A 17305-nucleotide genomic window follows, 5' to 3' on the forward strand; every position below is an offset into this window, starting at 1 on the left:
GCAAGCCTCGGCCAGTGTGCCAGGCCAGGGTTCGCCTTCCAGTCTCAGTTGACCCTCTCCCAGCCGGGCCAGGCAGCTTGCCCACTAAATCAGAACACCCGGAGACCCTCATGGCAGGCTGGCCAGCCCGGGAAGGGTTAATGCACTCGGAGAACCGCAGGCTACTTTCAACAGCTTCTGCTGTGAGCGAGCAGAGGGCACGCTGGGCAGGAGCCCCTGCCTTGAGTGCTTTGCCTAAAACCTGAGCACAATCCACCCCCTCCCTGGGCACCGAGCCGAAATCTCGACTGGCTTTCCGGTGCCGCTTTGGCGACAAAACATTGCGGAACGTGGGCAAAATCAGCGTGGTGGCTCCTCAGCACCCCTTCCCTCCCAACTGCCCTTTACTCCGTGGCTCGTGCACCCAACACCGCTGTTGAGATGCCCGTGCCCCTAACCATTTGTACAATCAAGAAAAATATCCCTTACCGCGATCCCGGAGGATTGCAGGGGAGACAGGCGAGCCCGGTTCTGGCCAACCCCTCCTTCCCTGCCGACTGGGAGACGCTAAGTCCCGATGACTTGGTTTGAAAGCTCAGTGGAGGTGCCTGAAAGAAAATTGTTCTTTTGACTCTCCTGCTCTTCCTAAAATAAATCAAGCCACCAGGGCGTGCACACACACGCACGCACACATGCACACACTACCCCTAAATCAGGCAAGACCAAGACAAAAATAAATACCTGTGCCGCAAGAGGAGAAAAGTCGATCTAGTCAGCCGGGGGCGAAGGGGCAGACTGGTTCCTAGCTCCAGAACCACTCGCATGGATCAAGGTTTCCCTAAGGCAGCCTCTGCTCGGCTCTGCTCTGCGCCCGTCTCCCCCTCTCCTGTCCGCGTAGGCAACTCTGGGCTGCCGGCAGCGGACGAATCAATTGCTTCCCCAGCGCCCGGTTCGTCGGTGGCTGTCACCACTACTGCAAAACCCTGTGTGAGCACGGGAGGCGAGCCGCGACTTCCCGGCGCAGGGAGCCGAGCCTGCCTCCCGCCCGTGATTTATGTCTGCGGTGCCTGGAGAAAGAGAGGTGGGAGGCCGGGTGGGGAGGCTGGACGCACCAGAGATCCCAGCTGGTGGAGACGGCGAGCAGGGGGTTGGCGGTCAGCACCGCGGACAGCGCCAAGATGCGGCGGAGCAAGGGAGGGCGGGCGCCAGCCCCCAGGCAGGGGACTTAAGTTATTGGATGGTTGGAGCGGGGACGGGACTTCTCGGCCCCACGTGGTCAAGCCAGCGACAGCCTCCCTACCGCACCTCCTTCTAATATGGTCACTCACTCGGAGCCAAGGAGCCATAACTTTACAGCCCCTGCCCCACACCCCCCAGGGATCCACCACTCAGCGCTGTGCAGAGGGGAGTTGGATCTCAGCAGGAGGGTCTCCGCGGGGTTCCTCATCCCCCCAATCCCAAAGCTCAGCTCCGCTGCCTGTCCTCACCCACATTGCCGCAGATTTCTGAATGGCACCTCAGGTTCCCTGGGATTCTGAGCAGGAGCCGTGGGGCTGGGGGAACAGATGTGCAGAGAGCCGGCTGGCTTGGTTAAATAACCACTTGGCAGGTTCCAGGAGCCAGGTCCAGCCTCCAGACCATGGTGGGGAAGTCATTCCATGTTTCCTGTAAAGCCCCGCCTATAAAGCAAGGCTATGACTGCCTTCTTTTCCTAAAGACCCGAGGAGGTAGTAAAGCAACCGTGACACCCACGTGGGGCTGATCAGATTCCATGATCTATAACCTGTCCTGCAGCTCAGATGTTGCCACAGGGAGATACAGAAATGGCGGCCAACTCGGGATGGCTGTGCCAAACTTCAGCTTGTGGTTCAAGTGGGACGGAGCTAGGAGAGCTTCAGAGTTCTAAATCAGACATCTGCGCCTTGGCCAAAAACCCATCACCCACATTCCAGACTGGCTTCCCCAGTGAACCCACCGTGTGGATGAGGAAAGAAATTCCTCAAAGCAGGGGAAATCACAAAGAGGGGTGGATTCTCATGACTCTGGTTCCCCAGCTTAAGTTCCTACTCCTGCTAACTGCAGACAGGTGCTCGGGTTGGGGAAAGAGGGGGAAAGCTCAAACGAACAAGACCTGAGCAATCCTCTGCGGTGGAGAACCCTCTCCACTGGGAACTCTCATAGAACTTTCCCACCCAGACAGCCCAGGGAGAGCTGCTCACTTTGTCACTTAATTCGTCCTTGAGAGCTAGGACTCAACCACCAGGTTCTTAGAGACCACGTAGAGCTTCGTTTGAGGAGTGAGATGGTGATGATGTTGGTGGTGGTAAATTATGGTGGTGGCATGATGATGGTGGTGGTGGTGGTCATGGTGGACATGATTACAGACATGGTGATGATGGGTGTGGTGGTCATGGTGGTCATGACCATGGGCATGGTGTTGGTGGTGGTGGTCATGGTGGTCATGACCATGGGCATGGTGTTGTGGTGGTGGTCATGGTGGTCATGATCATGGGCATGGTGTTGGTGGTGGTGGTCATGACCATGGGCATGGTGTTGGTGGTGGTGGTCATGGTGGTCATGACCATGGGCATGGTGTTGTGGTGGTGGTCATAGTGGTCATGATCATGGGCATGGTGTTGGTGGTGGTGGTCATGACCATGGGCATGGTGTTGGTGGTGGTGGTCATGGTGGTCATGACCATGGGCATGGTGTTGGTGGTGGTGGTCATGGTGGTCATGACCATGGGCATGGCGTTGGTGGTGGTGGTCATGATTACGGACATGGTGTTGTTGACAGTGTTGGTGATGATGATCATGGTGGTGGTGGTGGTGATAATGGCAGTTCTTGAGAACCTACTATGTACCCAACGTTCTTCTATGAGCATCCCAGTATCATCTTGCACCCTTACCACGACCTTTTGAGGGTCATTGTCTTCTCCAACCAGAGGCCCCTGAGGAGGTGAAGAGGAGGCCCGGACTGAGCCGCAGCTAGCTTCACTAGAACAGTTGTACTTTTAACTGTTTCCAGGCCTCCATCGACACAAGCACTCTGCAGCAAAATTAAAAAATAATAATCGGTTGAAACCAGAGCTCTGCACCCTCCCTGGTGACTGTGCCCTCTAGGAACCAGCCCTGTCTTCTGGGGGGGTCTCGCCCACTCCCCTCCCTCCCTCTCTGGTCACCGTCTCCACATCTCTCTCCTGTCCCCAGCGCACCTGAAGGACTCCAGTCACGGAACCGGCAGCTGCTGTCAGCGCTGACAGCTCAGCGTCACTGGAGCAGGGAGACTCCTGGGAAGCAGACCCCTCGAGGCTCAGCCTGCCAGGCTCTGCTGCTCCCTGAGGCTCCATTGCAAGGAGCCTCCTGGGCCCTGGATCCGCAAGGCACCTCGTCCTACCCTTGTTCTGTTGAAGCCGGGCAGCCCATGAAGCCTCTCCACCACCCAGGGCCCCTGGGAAATCACGATGACCACGATCACTACGACCAGCAAGGCTGCCCACTGTGTTCTGGTGGTTCCCGGGCACCCTGTCACCATTTCATCCTCACCACAATCCCGTGTCAGGTTGCTGATGCTTTTAGTTCCATCTCACCAATTAGAAAACTGAGACTCGATGCATTAGGCTACCGGCCTGAGGTCGTTTGGTTTGCAAGTGGGAACAGAATGTGAACCAGGACCCTCTGGGCTATGTGTCATCACTAATCGTACCCCCGGCTTCTTGGGGGACTTAGCATTCACTGGTTGCTGTGCTTTGTCACCCTGGTGCCATGTGGGACTTACGCAGTACAGTGAGGTCACCTTAGAGGTGAGGAAATTAGACGCGGAGGGGTCAGGCCACTCATTCAAGGTTACCCTGCCAGTGGGGGACCGGGTGTGAATCTAACCATTTCATCTCAGCGCCCATTGCCCTGCTGTCTCCTAAGGAGACTGAGGGAGCCCAGAAAGAATGTCCCCACTTTACTCTGCAAGCATAGTAGGACCTCCAAAGGTGTCCACATCCTAATTCCCAAAAGTGGTGAGTAGCTCACCGTCAGTGGCAAAAGGGACTTTGCAGATGCTATTAAGGATCTTGAGGCTGGAGGATTATCCTGGGTCACCTGGGAGGGTCCGATGTGATGACAAGGCGGGAGCAGGAGGCCCAGAGTCAGAGAGGAGAGGTGACGTGAGGGAGGAATCGGGGGAGGAAGGCGGGGTGAGCAGGCCCTGTTGCTGGTCTTGCCCTTGACAGCGGAGGAAGCAGCCAGGAGCCAAGGGATGTGGGCAGCCTCTAGAAGCTGGCAGAGGCCGGGGAATGGCTTCTCCATCAGCCTCCCCTGGAGGGACGCGGTCCTGCCAACACCTGTATTTGAAGACTTCTGCCCACCTGAACCCTAAGATAACAAATCTGTGTTGTTTAAAGCCACCAGGTTTGCAGTTCTTTGTTGCAGCGGCCACCAGAAACTCATAGGGCAAGGAGCCCGGGAAGCCACAATGAGGACTCCAAACCAACTTTAGGAGCCGCGAGTGAGCTCCCTGTTGGCCAAAGACCTGGTGCTTCAGTCAGATCACAACCTGTTCTGAACATTACCGTGTGTGTGTGTGTGTGTGTGTGTGTGTGTGTGTGTGTTTGTGTGTATGTTTGTGTGTGCATGCAGAAGGAGCCCTACAGGAGGAAGTGCTTCTGGAGTCACCACCATGACCTACTGTGCTGTGTTCTCCCCCTCCCTCCCCCTCCCTCCTCCTCCCCCGCCCTCCTCCCCCTCCCCCTGCTCCTCCTTTTTTGACAGCCTTCAGGGAAACACCATCATCAGGGACCCAGAAGGGAGGAGAGGCCCAGGGCAGTGACCCAGGAGCACAGCCCATCGCAGGGGATCAGTCAAAGGCAGAACAAGCAAGTGGAGCAGAGACCCGAGGAGCGGGGAGCGGGGAAATGGCTGGGACCCAGAGAGACCCGCGCATCCCAACAGAGCCTACCCGCCAGGAAAGGATCTGGTCTGGGGGCAGCCCGGGAGCCCCCTTAGGAAACGGCACAGTAATTAGAGCAGGGCTTGGTGAGAGCTCAGAGACGAAGCAGCCAGCGTTACTTACTCATCAGTCAATTCAGAGGACGGGAAGGCCCCGCCCGGAGGAAGGAGCAGGAACCTGCCTTCAGGTGCTGCAGCGCGATTCCCGGCCGCTCTGCCTAGCAGCCTGTGACCCTGTCAGCCACTGGCATGCTCTGAGCCCGCCACAGCCCCTTCCCTCTACCTCCCCGGCCAGGGTGTTCGTTCACTAATGGTCGTGAGTCAGCGTCGCGTCCCCTGAGTGATGAGTGACAGCGCCCGGTACGTAGCCAAGTGTTTCTCTAGGCTAAGCGCCGGTCAGATCTCCGTCCTCAGGGAGTGCAGCTAAGCACCCAGCCCCAAGGAGGCACCGGCCCTGGAGGAAGGACAGAGACAGAATGGGGATAGTCGAATGGGTAAAGGTCCTGGATTCAAAGCAGGCTTCCAGGGTCAGTGACTCTCCCACGTACAGGCTGTGTGGCCTTGGGAGAGTCACTAAACCTCCCTGTGCCTCAGTTCCCCATCTGTACGGTGAATAGGGCTATCACTAGGATCGCATTAGCTAATGCACGTAAAAGCCTCTCAAGACAGGCCTGGCGCGGGGAAGAGGCCCCTCTGCACCTTCTTCACTTATTACTGCGGTTGTTGCAATTTTCTAAGAAGCATTTTCCAAAGAGAGATGCGAGCTGTACTGAGATCCAAAAAGGATGGTCTGAGGACATGTATATTTTTTAATCTTTGGATGTGCATTAGAAAAGTATTCTATTCCCATTGGTGGCAATGACAGAATGTTTTCTTCTATGCAAATTTATCTAAGTCAGTGCAATGCAGGGCAGAGAGGAATTCGATTCCCCCCTTTTCTTCCAGCATGACAATAAAATTATCTGCCTGAAATTAGTCCTGCGAGGTGTGCCAGGTTCGCCTAACCACCCCCACCTCCCCAGAGCCTGCATTGGCTCCCCAATCATGCCAGGAAACCTAGAAGAAAGGTCCTATTCCAAGAGAATTAAGACACACGGGGATCTTCCCACTCCCGGGTCCTCTCCAGAGTGTCTCTGGTGGGTAACAAATGACCAACTGGCCCTTCTACAGGTGCCCTCGGCCGAGCTGCCCAGGCCCCGCCCCTCCCATCTCCACCAGGCCTCAGGTGACCTTCCAGGGACTCTGCGCAGTCCTGTGCACCTCTGGGTTCCAGGGCCCGGCATCAATCTGCGGTCCCTCAACGTTGAACAAGTAGATTATTCTCTGGGCTTCTGACACGGGAGTCTCGTGGAGAGGAGGGGGCATCTGAACACCCAGAATTGTGTGTTTAGTGAGCACACACGGAGCGGCTCATGGGATCTGGAAGGAGCCCTAAATCTTCCAGACACGGAGCAATCTGAGGAGGATCTGGGCTGGAGCGTCACCCCCAAAGAGCAGCACCAGCGGAGCCCGGGAAAGCTGCCGGGGCGTGAGACGGAGCTGGCCACGCTGCATCTGGACCGTGGAAGGAGACATCCTGAGGAAGAGGCTGGGATGTCCTCGCGGCCACCGCGGCTTTAGGATACAGGGGCTGACGCTGGAAGATTCTACGTTTTCTCAACATACACTTCCCAGCTTTACTGAATCTCCATTTTTCAAAGGGAGTTTTAAGCTGTGATTGGAAAAAGGAAAGAACCCATAAGGAAAGGGTCTCCGCGGTGGGAGTGGAGGCAGGGAGGTCAGGAGAGAGGGCTCTTTCCTGCTAGGCCGCTCAAAGCACTCACCCTCGAAGATCCTCTCAAACCTCCAGTCTGGCTTTTCCCTGGAAACAGGTGAGCCAGATTCCTCATCTCAATCTGGGACAAAGACCGGTGAAAGTCTCCCAGTAATGAGCTAGTGTTGCGGGGGAGCAGAGGGAACCCTGAGTTCCCATTTAGTGGCTTAGACACTCCCTACACACCTAGCAGAATAACTGAGAGGAATCTGGCTTTGAGTCCTACTTCTTCTACTCAGTGGCTGTGTGACCTTGGAGCAGTAACTTCACCTCTCTGAGCCTTAGCATTGCTATCTGTCAGATGAGGATGATACTAAGACCCACGTTATCAGTTACGTTGGGATCATTCAGGGAGAGAAAATATAGAGAGGGTTTGGCACATGGTAAGTGCCCACCATACACATTAGTATTGTTGTTATCTTCATTTTATTCGTTTTCTTATTGTTCTGTTATCCAGGAAGCTGGAGATGACTGGGCCTCCATTCCTCCAAGCTAGAGGCTCACTCAAAAGACAGAAGAGCCCCCAGATCATGGAAGAGTGTGACCAAGCTACAAAAGAGGAGTGGGAGGCACCTTGCAAAGGCTGCTCACTGTCGTGGGAGGTGGGCACTTCCACCCAGGCCAGGCGGGCGGCGGGAGGGGGCACCCCGTGCCAGCCTCCGGATGCCCCAGCGCCTCCCCCAGCGCTGGCTCCGTCTCTCCTCCGAGGAGATTTCCCAAGATCACACTTATGTAATCCCAACATGACGGTAACCGGCAGGCCTGGGGAAGGAGGAACCAGCTCTCCCCGCGGTTCCCCAGACTCCCCCGGGGCCCAGCCGGGAAGGCGGCAGAAAGAGCTGCAGGTCCGGGAGAGGCGGCAAACCGTCCGACCTTTCTAGAGGGCGACCCAGGAGGCACTGAGGCTCAGGAGGGAGTGAGGAGGAGGTTCGGAGGTGATCACTGTGACGCTGCACGTGATAGTGACAGATTGGAAGCCACCTAAACACAGGGGCCGTTCAAATAAACTGTGGCCCCAGGGGAGGAGAAGCAGCCCACGCCGTGATGGCCTCGGGCTGCCCTGAGAGGGGCCCTGTCCACGTTCCAGAGAAGATTGGAGAAGGGTGCGGCTGGATGCGGCTGGATGAATAGGTCCCTGGAAAGAGAAACGCCTTCGAGGCACCGGCCGGTCCCTCACTCATTCACTCAGCAAGCAGACGCCTCTGTTCCAGAGCCGGACACCCACGAGGGCACCAACTGTGGCCGTCCCTGTCCTGGACAGGTTGAGAAGCCTGAAGGCCACCTTCCTCAAGGAGAACGCCGCGGGTGGAAGTCCCTCTTCTCTGAGCCCTGGGACTCCCTCCGGAAGTAGGCGGGACGCCAGGAGCAAATTCCCCAGACCTTGGCTAAGTCCTCTGTGTTCAGGATTCTGCTCACCACGTGGAGCCAACCCGGAAAGGCCATCCTGAGATCGATTCCCATTTCTCAGACGAGAAGACTGAGGCTCGGAGAGGGTGGGATATTTGTCCGAACTCACGCATTACGCCCAAGACACTGCACGGGAGCCGAGCCCCGCGCCGCCCACCCGCCAGGCCCCTCTCACGGACCCTGAGCCACAGGGCTGGGCAGCAGGTCAGCCGGAGCTCTCGCCCCAGGGCTGCCGGTCCTCCAGCGCAGCCTCACAGAACATTCCAGGCCACTCAGATGGCAGCCCCGGAATCTCTCCGGCACTTCCCAGCACAGGAGAGGGAGAAAGAAAGCCCCAGGGACACATCTGTCTGCTCTAGAAAGTGGCCCACTGGCCTCTGAGGGCAACGTCCTTAGTCTGCCTGCAGTTCCTGAGCCAGCGTTGAGGGCATCGAAGTGCGAATCCCCCTCCTCCTTGGCCCATCAGGATGCTCCCATGATGCACTGCAGCGAAGAGGAGCAGAGGTTCTGAGACTCCCCCATGGATGTCTATGGATCCCATGGGACTAGAACCCAGGAAGGGGCCCTTACAGAGCCCAGCAAACAGGACACGCTCAACGAGGGTCCCCTGTATGTGAAGGCAATAAAAGTCATCCTGAGACCACCAGTGTTACCTGGGAGAAGTTCCCCTTTCCAGTTCAGCAATGATTTATTCATCAGCTGATCCCTGGCAGGGGGTGCAGGGCAGGGGGTTCCCAGGAAGAAGGGAAGCGGGGAGACAGGAGGGACCCAGCCAAGCGGGTCTCCAGAAGAGACACGATGAGACCTGGACACCGGGAGGGAAGCAGAGAGGCAGACGTGCCCGGGGAGTCTTTGCTGGCCTCACCAGGGGAGGCTGAGGTGTGGCATCTAGAAACCCGAGCCGTAGTCGCCCAGATCCGATTGCAAGACCCGGAAGCTCCTCAGAGTAGCTGGAGTAGACCGGGAGCTTTAGTGTAAAGATGGCACTCACGGACCCCGAGTCCCAGCCACCCCAACTCCTACCGTGGCTCCCTGGGTCTCTGTACAGGCCACACTCTACACACAGCCAAAGGCAGACCCTTAGCATCAAGCTGGGACGTGTCGCTGCCACTCTCGAAACCCCGCGATCCGTAGAAGACCCCTGGTCTGCAGGCCCTGCATCCTCTGTCCTCACTCCCACCCCGCCCCGGCCCCGCCCCACTCCCACCTCCCCCTGGACACAGCCTCGGGCCTCGGCTCTGCTGGTCAGATTCCTGAGCCCATGCCACCCCAGGGCCCTTGCACGAGCTGCTCCTTCTGCCTGGACTGGCATTCTCTGTCCTGTGCGTCGTCAGTTTGCTTCTGGCCACTCAGGTCCCAGCATACGTCACCTCCTCAAAGTCCTTCTCTGATCATCTCCCCCTTGGTGCCTCACAGCTTTCTGCCACCTGATACCACCTGGTCGTTTATTGTCCAGGCCAAAAGGTAGATGCGAGACACAGAAGCGAGAGTCTGCTTCTCTTGGGTCCCTGAGATCAGTGGTCTGCTCACAGCTGTACCCAAGGAGCCTAGGATCATGTCTAACGTGAAACGTGCGTGACAAGTATTTCTTGGGTGGGTGGGTGGACAGATGTAGGCACGGACAGGCTGTGAAGTGCACCCGGCCGCACACCGTTCAAACCACGTCACGACCAAGTTTTCCTTGTGTCTGTTTCTGGAGCCTCTTTGTTCCTGCTCTCTCCCGCCTCCCTTTTTTATTTTGGAGTGACTTCAGTTTTACAGGAAAGCCGTAAGTCCCCGTGCCCCTCCGCTGGCTCCCGATCGCGTCGGCACAGTACACGACCCCAGGACGTAGGTCAACCTGGGCGGCGAAGCCCTGGTACCGACGTCGGAGCTGAAGTGCCCGCCTCATTCGGATCTGCCCAATTTCCCATTGATGGGGCCCCAGGCGGCATCGGGCCACCGTGCCTCTTGGTCTCCTCCAGTCGATGACCCTCTCCTTGTCTTGCTTATTCGTGACCTTGACACGTGGGGAGTGCTGGTCAGGCGGTGGAGAGAGCTCCGGAAGCTGGCCTGCCTGGTGATCCTCCTGGTTTGACCGAGGCCGTGGATTTTGGAGGAAACGGCCCTCAGGCCGGAGTGTCCTTCTCAGCGGAAGAGCCGCTCCGTCCACACCACTGTGTCTCCTTCTCGGCAATTCCCTCGGAATCACACCTGGCCCGGTCTCCTGACCCAGCGGCCATGTTCCTCCAACATCCGGCCTCAGACTCCGTGGCCCATCCCAGGCTTTGGATTTATGGAATCGGTGGTGGCCCGGGGGCTGGCGGGGAGGGCAGCCAATGGAAATATCTAGAAGGTGGTGGTGTCCCTCAGGACACTGCGGCCCTCTCCCAGGGCTGCCACCCACGGCGGCCACAGCAATAGGTCCTGGAGGCCACCAGTCCAAACCCAAGGTGGTCAGCAGAGTCACACCCTCTCGGAGGCTCCAGCAGCGTCCACCCTGCCCGGCCCCCAGTTTCCGTGTGGCAGGTGATCCTCGGGGTCCTGGCTGCGCTGCTCCAGTCTCTGCCTCTGTCTTCACATGGCCTCCCTCTGTGTCCACGCCCCAAGGACACTAGCCATCCTGCAGGGTGCTGGAACCCAGTACGACCTCATCTTCACCAAAGTGATAAACTGCAAAGACCCTCTTTCTGAACAAGGTCATGTTCTGAAGCTCCAGGTGGACGTGCATCTGGGGACACGCTTCATCCCGGGCAGAGCAGGCAGGCCGTGGTCAGGACGCGAGTCCCCGCCGCCCTGACTCGCCGGGCTGCCTCGGGCGGAGGTGACTCTCCCACCTCACCCTTCCCCATCTGTAAAGGGGAGGGGCTGTGAGCGCGTGGCTGTCGTCTCATCGTCACCAGAGCCCCTCGGAGTCAGACTCAGCCGTGGGAAGCTCGGCCGATGGAGGCCCCGGTGCTGCGTGCTCAGGTCCCTCGTGCGAGTGAGGCCTCGCGTCGCTGGGCTGCTCCCAGCCAACTGCGGGCACGGCAGGGCCGGAGCAGCTGCTCCTGGGAGACCGGCCTCCGCCGACTGAAGTTCCTTAGACAGCAGGGGTCCGCACACCGCCCCCGCCAGCCTCCCTTCCCTGTGCCCTTTGCCTGGGCTCCGAGGCCCCCCGAGCCTTTCCCTGCTCTCCCAGCCCCTCCCCAAGGCCTTTCTCTTAACTAAGTCCATGAAATTCAGGGGAGCCCATGGCTTCCTCTGCTCCCGGGCTTGGCATTCGCCCAGGCCTAACCAATCCATCAGTTCATCCCCCGGACACAGTGATTGGTACAAAAACAAAAGGGTTAATGATCTTATGAAAGTCAGTGAGATCCTGCCTGAAACGCTTCCTGGCATTCTTAGGAAAGGGCTATCTCTCGGGCCGAGGGTGTAGCTCGGGGGTAGAGCACTTGCCCAGCATGCACCAGTTCCTGAGTTTGAGCCTCAGCACCTGCCCCGCAAAAAAAGAGGCAGATCTTTTTCACAGGGGTCATTAAACTGGTAGAAGGTGAGCCTGGAACTGCCGAGGGGCATCTTTGCATCCTCAGCCTGAGGCTGAAGCCTATGCCAAAGAGAGAAGATGTGAGCGACTGGATTCTTGGGGCCATTCCTTGAGCATCTGGGTCCAACCATGCCTGAAGTCCCTGTACTTTCCCGTGATACAAATCAATACATTTTAGCATCTTTGTGTTTTAGCCCATTTGAGCTAAGTGTTTCAACTTTAAAAAAAAGAATCATAAATTTCCTGACACTGTTTCTTTAAAGTGACAGCAGAGCAGGAGATTGTGGCTCTGGATGGGGAGCTACAAAGTCAAGTAAACATCAAGGATGGGCAAAGGGCCTCTTTTAATTCCATACTTCCAGGGTGTCATAAAGATTAAAAGGAAAAAAAAGAAACAACCAGAACAGCGTCAGTGGGAGCCAGTTTGGCTCTCGTCTTCTTTTTAAAGAAAGCCTCTCTGCAATTAGGATTTCCAAATATAATCCCTCTCCGGTTCGACAGCACCCAGTACCTAGACAGCTACATCTAAAAATAGGAGAAATGAAAATCTGCCTGTTTTGTGATGAAGCACTAACCCAGTTCATCTCTGGCTCCTCTCCTGTTTGGGGATGGGACTCAAAAGAAGGTGTTTCCCTCCTCTTAAGAAAACTGAGGTTTGCTGAGGTCCCTACCAATCAATGTGTTCAGCTCCTCTTCCTAAATGTGGATTCTCTCCGCAGACGCTGGAGCCTCCCACGGAGACGGGAAGCTGCTGTCAGTCCTGCGATATCAACCACCGCTGAGGTTCACCCCACTCGGCAGCCAAAGGACCTGGGGGACTCTTTGCATTGCAATAAACAGAGGCCCCAACCCTGGACGGGTCTTTTCCCTCCGCTGCAGGGAACGCGTAGTCACCCTGCTGACGGACGCACCGCGAGCTGGATTAGAGAATTCAGCAAAATCGCAACCCGTGCTACTTTCTGGCTGCAGACTCAATTCTTTCCTGCGGAAATAAGAATCAATAAATCATTCATGTTCAGCTGCCAGCATCATCCATTGACAGGCAGCAACCAAACTTCCCTGGGCAATTAATTCCCCTTCCTGGGGCCAATGCCGGTGGCCAGCGGTGGGCCGGTCTCATGCCAGGACCCTTCTGCCCCTGTTTCAGATCCGTCTCCATCCCCGCACGGCTTTGAAGGCAGGAGGCAAACGCCACCTTCGCGTCCTTCCAATGGCTCTCTGCCCTGGCTGCCTTGACGGCTAATGGCCAGAGGATGCCAATGCATGGCGGCATCTGCATCTGCAAAGTCAAGGAAGTTTTCCACCCACTGACTTGCTCCTGCGGCGGCTCTGCTGACGTGGGGATCTGAACCCCAAACTGCACCGCGCAGGCGTCCCAGGATGAAGACGACCCCAACCCACAATAACAATAGCATCCGTGATGGCGGCCGCAGCCGCACGGTGGGGGTGGGGGACTGTTTGCCAAGCGCCTCCTGCAAGCCTGGCTGAAAACCGCTGCCTTTTATGCAAAGATCTAAGTCCCTCCAAGGAGGGTGTGGCGATCAGCTGCAAAAGGGGCCCTCGTTTCCTCCAGGCCCCTTGCGATGGGACTTCGCGTTGCCATGTGGCTCTGCCCATCAGGACGTGGAGTCCGTTTCTCCCTCACTTCAATCCAGTTCGGCCTGTGACTTGCTTCGACCCATAGAATCGTAAGAGCCTGAACTTCAAGGGGCTTTGCAGCTTCTACACACGCTCCCTCTCCCGAACTCCCGCCTCTACCACCACCATAGGTCCAAGCCGGCCTGCCAGAGGCGAGAGGCCACATGGAATAGAACTGAGTCCTCCTGGCCCAGGACATCCTAGACCAGCCAGCTCCCAGGGTCCACCAGCTGAGTGCAGGCTTGTCGATAAGCTCAGCCAAGAGGAGCTCCGTGCAGCCCTGCATTCCCGGCCGGGCAGCCCGCGGATGGGGGAGAAATACTCCACGCTGGGTGTTGTGGTTGCTTCTCACGCAGTGTTACTGTAGCAACGGAAAACTAACACAAGGAGGAGACCAAGTCACAAAGTGACTTAGGAGTAGATTCCTTAGCTCATGGGAGGCATTCAATAAATACTTAGTTAAATGAGTAAATGAACAAATACGTGAGTTAGAAACCAGCTTCAGTCTGTCTGATGCCACAGTTCAAGTATTTGAGCCACAAGCTATACCAGATTGTACATTTCTATCCTGAGTTAGTTTCTTCCCCTTTCAAACCCCTTGGTGCAGCGCCTGACTCCATAAATGCTCTTTCTTTTCTTTTCTCTCCCACCTTGATTTCTACCCAGTTAATTGAACTTAATCCCTTTGTCTTGAACCCAGGGACACTTAACCACTGAGCCACATCCTCAGCACTTTTTTATACTTTATTTAGAGACAGGGTCTCACTAAGTTGCTTAGGGCCTTGCTAAGTTTCTGAGGCTGGCTTTGAACTCATGATCCTCCTTCCTCAGCCTCCTAAGCTGCTGGGATTACAGGCCTGAGCCACCGTGCCTGGCCCTTCTGTATTACAAAGTCCCTAGAGAAAGAGGGAAGGGTAAGTAGTGATAAAAGCTGCTTTGACACAATTATAATCCACCCCTAGAAGAAGACTGCATGTCAATTCAAATTTTCTGGGTTTTTCTGTATTAGCTATGGTTGTATTCTCCTCCACCACGACCTAGCTTTGATCTCTATCTTTTAACTGGTGAGTTTAGGCCATTTATATTTATTATTGTTACTGCTGTGTTTGAACTTCATACTGACATTTTATTTTGCCTTCCGTTGGCTTTGCATTTTCCATAGTCCTCTTTTCTGCCTTTCCAGTCTTCTACTTCTCCTGCAGATAGTTTGGAAGTTGTATTTTTCTCTATTCTTTGGGTGCTTACTTTCCACTTTTTAGCTTATGTGACTTAATCTAAAATACACAGGCAATACGCAGGCCTTAGAGTGGTTTGATGCCACTTGGACTCCACGGTCTCACATATCTAGCGCTGGCCTTCCATTGCTCTTTCAAAGCAGGCACCCCGTGTCCCCAGCGTCTGACATGGTGTCTGGCACACGGTCCTTGCACAGTGAATTCTTGTCAGATGACCAGATACTTATCATTTGCTTACTATTTCACATCAAGCCCATGCTACGCTTTCATACACCGCTTTATATTCTTCAAAGGTTTTTCATCTCGAACCCAAACCTTGCAAGGTCAGGCCGCGGAGGCATCACAGTGAGGCGCGGGGTTGAGGAGCTCAGGGTCTTGGGAAGGGAAGCTCCAGGGGCTTTGGACTCTCACCCCAGTCCTCTTGGCTTTCCTCAGGACATTGGCAGCTAGATAAGCCTTATCAGTCTCTTTCCATAAATATTACACTTGCCTTTAATCACAGTAATACTTAGGTGAGTGACGGTCTGAAAACTTGTCTCTGTTGCCTGAAAGAGTTCCCTATTCATTCCAAACTCTTTGATCCAAAGTTTTATATCTATTATCTATTATCTATCCATCTATATCTATTACCTATTATCTATTACCTATCTATATCTATTATCTATCTATATCTATCTATTATCTAACTACATCTATCTATATCTATTATCTATCTATATCTATCTATCTATATCTATCTATCTATATCTATCTATCTATCTATATCTATCTATCTATTATCTATCTATATCTATTATCTATCTATATCTATTATCTATCTATAATCTATTATCTATCTATAATCTATTGTCTATCTATAATCTATTATCTATTTATAATCTATTGTCTATCTATCTACCTGTCTGTCTATCTATTATCTATCTCCCTACCTACCTGTCATCTATGTGTCCATGGCGTGACCCAGTCCTTGCTCCAAGCATGGCTTGTCCAGGTCCTTTCTTTACAGAGCCGCCCACGTCACTGGACGCTTCCTTCCAGCAGCCCGGGCCCTTCCACCCTGGCCAGAGAGACGGTTCCACCGCCGAAACCAGGGAGCGAAGGAAGATGGTAGAACCCGGCAGCCAACAACCAACTTTCAGGAAACCCCTCCGTTCCTCCTCCGCAAGGAACTTCCGCCGTTCTCTTCAGGGAATGGAAACATTTCAAAGCAGCAAATGAAAACGTGTTTAATCTCCCCACCTCATATGTCCCGTCAGCCTACGAATGACTTATTTTTTAAAAAGGAAACAGCGCTGAAAGGGAGAGAAATAAATACACGGACCCAATTTGTAGCAGCAACGGCGACTTCGAAGCGGGGCCAGGCTGATGGTGGAGAGGAAGGGGAAGGTGGGCGTCGTCCCCGGGAACCAAACCTGCTGTCCCTGCAAGACTTCCTCCCTCAACCAAGGGTGCCACGCCTTTTCTCCCCTCGTGTACAGGAGCCTGGGAGGACGACTCCCGAATGACAATACTCCTAATCATCGCCGACGGTCACTGGACATTTGCACGAGCCAGTCACTCATCGGGTTTGTGACATGTCACGGGACACGTTCAACAGCCGCGTGGCTCTTCCTGGCGGGCACTAGTGCTTTGCCCTCATTTTACCGAGTCCCCTGGCCAAATGCCACGGCCCCCTTGCCCCCCGCCCTCCCCCCGCCTGGCCCCTGGTGCTCGGGCGGGACCCTCTCCCTGCTGCCCGGCCCCAGGATGCAGCCCTGCCTGGCCCACTCCCCACCCCTTCCTGCGGAAGAGGTTCGCAGCCCGAGTGCCCCTCTGTCCCTGCCAGGCCGCTCAGCAGCACCTGCTCAGACCGTCCATTCACAGGCAGCAAAGGGATCGAGTCAGGCCGTCGCAGGAAAAGGGCCTGTTTCTACCCTCGGGAAGTGGTCCTGGCCCATCCCTCCCTCTCCTGATATGAAAGGAGGCTCTTGAAATTTGGTGCCGGGGGCCAAGGATTCCGGGCACCCTGAAATGTACAGGAGAGTCCCCCACCGCGGGGACTGGGCCCTGGGTGTAAAGGGCCTGCCCGTGATGGAAGCCGCCCTGAGGCTCCCAGGCAGGGCCACCCCGCACCAGCCACATCCTCAGGCAGCGAGGCAGGGTCGGGAGAGGGCAGGGGAGGGACAGAGGGCACCAGGACCCTTCTCGGGGGATGGGACCAGAGGCACCAGGGACCTAAGGACGACCAGAAGGAGAGGGTGTGGGGATTTCCTTTTTTATTTCGGAGGGAGAATGGAGAGTGAGAGAACCTTCTAGAAAGCAGCCGCCATTCCACGGAGTGAGGATCTTCAAGCTCTGCAGACAGAGACCCACAGTAAGAGCGGAGTGTGCCCATCAGAGACCGGTCCCCGGACGCCCACAGACACAACTGTGGGACCAGAGGAGAGGTTCGCGAGACACGGAGCTTTGGGATCGGTGACGTTCTCTGACGTCTCCTGGTCTGGGCGGGTTACTAGTCATGAGGTTGATCTCACGACTTACTAAACAGATCTCACTTCTGGGTTTGAAAACCACGGCCGAGGACGTAAGGAGAAGAGCGTATTTAAAAGGCCACCGAAGGTGACAATGCGTGGGGCCCGTGAGCACGGGGGTGAGCACCTAAGACACGCCCACCAACGGGCCCTCGCAGCAGATGGGTCAGTGACAGGCACGGCCCTGTGGCTCGGCGGTTTCGCGTCCAGCAGGGACCTGCGCGTTTCCCCACGCACGCGCCCCAAAACGGACATCAATATGCGTCCATGGCAGCGCT

General features: G+C 55.7%; 1 protein-coding gene across 8 annotated transcripts in view; it reads right to left on the reverse strand.

The window, feature by feature from the left end:
* The window catches only part of Rph3a (rabphilin 3A), a 226224-nt gene that overhangs the window by 84738 nt on the left and 124181 nt on the right, over positions 1-17305 (reverse strand). For 6 of the 8 annotated variants that reach the window (XR_007109928.1, XR_007109926.1, XR_007109929.1 and 3 more), the window contains exons 1-2: positions 721-1128; positions 469-587 (exon numbers count right to left, since the gene is read on the reverse strand). The exons of the other annotated variants lie outside the window; for them this stretch is intronic. The gene's annotated coding sequence lies outside the window, so the exon portion shown is untranslated. Of the gene's footprint in view, positions 1-468; positions 588-720; positions 1129-17305 lie in introns of those variants that run through there. 8 annotated transcript variants of the gene reach the window in all.

The sequence above is a fragment of the Sciurus carolinensis genome, chromosome 8 (genome assembly GCF_902686445.1).
Source record: "Sciurus carolinensis chromosome 8, mSciCar1.2, whole genome shotgun sequence".
Lineage (NCBI taxonomy): Eukaryota > Metazoa > Chordata > Mammalia > Rodentia > Sciuridae > Sciurus > Sciurus carolinensis.